The sequence below is a fragment of the Bombus terrestris genome, chromosome 14, assembly GCF_910591885.1.
Source record: "Bombus terrestris chromosome 14, iyBomTerr1.2, whole genome shotgun sequence".
Lineage (NCBI taxonomy): Eukaryota > Metazoa > Arthropoda > Insecta > Hymenoptera > Apidae > Bombus > Bombus terrestris.
Genome location: NC_063282.1, coordinates 6,201,470 through 6,205,136, shown reverse-complemented (window position 1 = coordinate 6,205,136; position 3,667 = coordinate 6,201,470).

The window sequence follows — 3,667 nt, the reverse complement described above, 5'->3', positions numbered from 1 at the left end:
GTACGTGAATGAACATTCTCTCTGGTTTTTCTTTTTACTTGTTGTTGTTGTCGTCGTCGTTGGTATTTTACGAAGTTTTACGAAGAGAGAAGAACGATGTTTCGCGCGATAAAAGTGAAAGCAACGCAGCGGGCAACCGTGAATTTGACCGATCGATTGGTTTTTGCAATTTGTCGCGCTCGATGGTTTTCATTCTTTCTTTCTGTCCGAGTGATTTTGCTTCTAATTCATCGAATCTCCTTTTTTGCCACGATTCGATGCTTCACGATGATCGAGATACCAACGAGGGGCATCGAATCGGATTCTAGTTCGATTAACTTTTTGATACGAGGCTTTGCTGTTTCTGTAACAAATTGCCATGGATTTGTCACGATTAATATGACTTAACACGTTTGTCTGATTGTTTGATAAGTTGATTTCGATCGCCATTGACAAGTTAAAATGGCAAACAATTTCCAGTGCCAATAAGCGAAGATGTTCGATAGAAGCAAACGTATTTCTATTAATTTTATCACACGAATGCTATGGATTTTCGATGTTTAGTATCCTCAGGTTTGATTTGGGCAGAGAATGGACTATAGAAAACCTATTGGATTAATTAAATCTGTTTGTTCGTATATTACGTTTTGGTCTTTTTAAAATAATTAATTCGCTCATGCAGTTAATCTTTTGCCATCTTCCTATCGCATATAACCTTAGTATTATACTAGAATAATCAATCCTTAATGTATATTTAAATATACTCTCAGATGACTATAATTAAAGTAGTATAACGATAACGCGAAATGGGTACTATATAAATAAGTACAGTAATTTTTCTAAAAACTCATATGTACGTAATTTTGAGTAATAGTAAAAAAGAGGAAAGAAACTGAACTTCGTCGTTCTAATGTTAGAAGCTAAAATAAATTACTCGCGAATTTTTAACTCCTTTTATCGTATCTCGCATAGAATTTACATTATCTCTTACTAAAAAAAAAAAAAAAGATATCAGTTCATTCTTTATTTTTTCCTTCCTTTTCTTACAATCTCATCGTCTACCATCTCAATTTCAGAAGATTAAATCAATTTAAATTTCGCGTAAATACATAAAAATGCCTAGTCTACTTATGGTATTTAACGAACGTATTGGAGATAGAGGCAATTTTTCTAATGGCTGCTTCAAGCTCGATGTCAAGTTAGAACGATCAAAGATAATCGACGCTCGAGAGAGAGTTTAACTTGGTTTCATTAGACCCCTTTGTCGTTCGAATGGCGCATCACGAACAGTCGACGATTATTCGCCACGTTAATTACCAGCCATTAACAAGTTTCAAGTACAGCCAGCAAATCAAGGTCTTTCGTTCTACTTCGCTCAATTTCCCTCCCACCTTTCTTTTTATCATTTATTTTGTCCAACGTTCTTCTTTTCACACGTTTCGTACCGTTTCGTACACGTGTCTTCGATGTTCGATAAATTGGATTTGCAGCGACCACTTATCCAGCCCACCTGTCGAACTCTCACCTTGAATGTTTCACACTTTGCGAAATTGACGTTGCTCTTCATCTGTTTTCTTCTTTTTCCCTTCTTTTCGTTTTTCGTGAAACGATTCTATCGATCACCCGTATTTCCATTAAGCTTAAATATGTATTTTGCAGATTGTATTTCATACGTCGTCGCGCGTGTACCCTCTTTTTCGTTCGAAACTTATTTACTTTACCTTTGTTGTCTTTTAACAGGTTAGCTGTTTCTGACGAATATACTCGTCACGAAGAAATGACAGTATTTCGTGTTACGACGAGTATACTCGTCATCGCTTACTTTTGGCGACACGTTTCAGATACACACGTTTCTAAGAGGTCGCAACAGCTGACTGGTTAGTCGATTTAAACATTGGATGAAACACTCGACGATCCGAGGCTGGTTTCGTATATTGCACGATCAACTTGAACATCGAAATGAGTACGTCCGTGCTATGTAGACACGCGTACAAGATCGTAAGGTATTTTTATCAGCGATCTGTTTGTTCTAATGGTTGAAGTAAGCAACGATACATACGTGGTATTTTGGGATAGGACAGTCATTCGTTAATGCTCCTGCTACGAAGCTTCACAAATCATCGAATCTCTTTCTAAGTTCGCAGATATTTCTGTGAATTATATACGTTAATGATTGTACAATAGTTTTACTCAAACACACGAAGCTAATTATGTTTCGGTGAGACATGTAATTATTAAGAGCTTAAGAAACAATTTCGCTGAAGGAGACGGAATTAATTATGCTTGGAATGTTAGTGAGAGAAAAATGTGATTGTTAAAGGGCTGAAGGAATGATCCATTTACAGAAACAAGGTTAATTATTTTGTTATTCGGAGCTTTGCATGTTAGAAAAAGAAAATTGCGATTACCAAGCAGTTGCTGTTGCGACGTGTTTGAAAAGTAAGAGATGACGAGTATACTCGTCGAGCAGAGAGTATACGTGGCTCTCACAATATAGAATTGAGTTTTAGTTTTGTATTTTGTTATCGTCAGGGCCCTCTATAACTCAAGATATTGTCATTACTTCGTGACGAGTATACTCGTCAAACACAGCTAACTGTTTAATGGTTTGAAGAAACAATCCATTTAATAAAACAGGATGGATCTCATTTTGAAGCGTAGAAAGGAGAAAATATGAGTATCAGGGGGTCGAAGAAACAATTCACTTAAAGAAACAATATTGATCGTGTTTCGAAGCGTAGATAGAGAAAAATGTGATTATTAAGGGATCGAAGAGACAATCAATTTAAAGAAACAAGATAAATTATGCCTCCAGTGTTCTTGGGAGAAAAAGATGTAATTACTAAGGGATTGAAAAAACGATCCGTTTAAATAAACAAAATCGATGATGCTTTGAAGCTCACGAGGAGAAAAATGGTGATTATTAAAGGGCCGAAAAAACGATCCAGAAAGAGAGAAACGTAGTTATCATGGGATTGAAATTACAGTTCAGTGGAGAAACAAAATTGATGGTGTTTTGAAGAGTAGATCAAGGAAAGTGTAACTACAGACGAAACATTTATCAGACTTTGGTAAATTACAAGGAACAGATAGGAAGAGGTTTTATTGTGATTCCATAGTTTTATCATCGTTACAGGCTGCTGACGCCACCGTGAGCGTGTATCTTCTTTTCTCTATTTTCCTCTAGCATTTTCTTTAATCTCGCAACCCCCAGCGCGGCCACGCGTATCGTCTTTATTATCGCAATATCGGGAAATTTCTTTGGACCGACGATAATCGAAGCGACACGCTCCGAGTAAAATTTTTATCGTCCCTACCCTCGTCGCTTGCCTCTACCAGAATCTGTTAACGCGTTCTGCAGATCGCGCGAAAATTTTACCGACGTTCGACGTTTCGTTGTCAGTCACCTCTTGTTACACTTACGATCCTTTTTTTCCTATTTCCTGTCCTTTCCTTTCTTTTTCTTATCCCTCGTCGCTGGACAAAATTCTTGCAACTTTGCCAAACACCTGTAACGATTAAAAAGTAATCGCGAAGAGTTGGAATTGTTAGAAGACAGAACGATGGATTTTGGACACCTTTTTGCTTCCGAAATTATTAATAGTATGCGTTAGAAATAAATTATCAACCAGTTAACTGTTGCGACCTCTTTGAAAACTTTGCAAAATCTGCACGTTAAATGCACCTT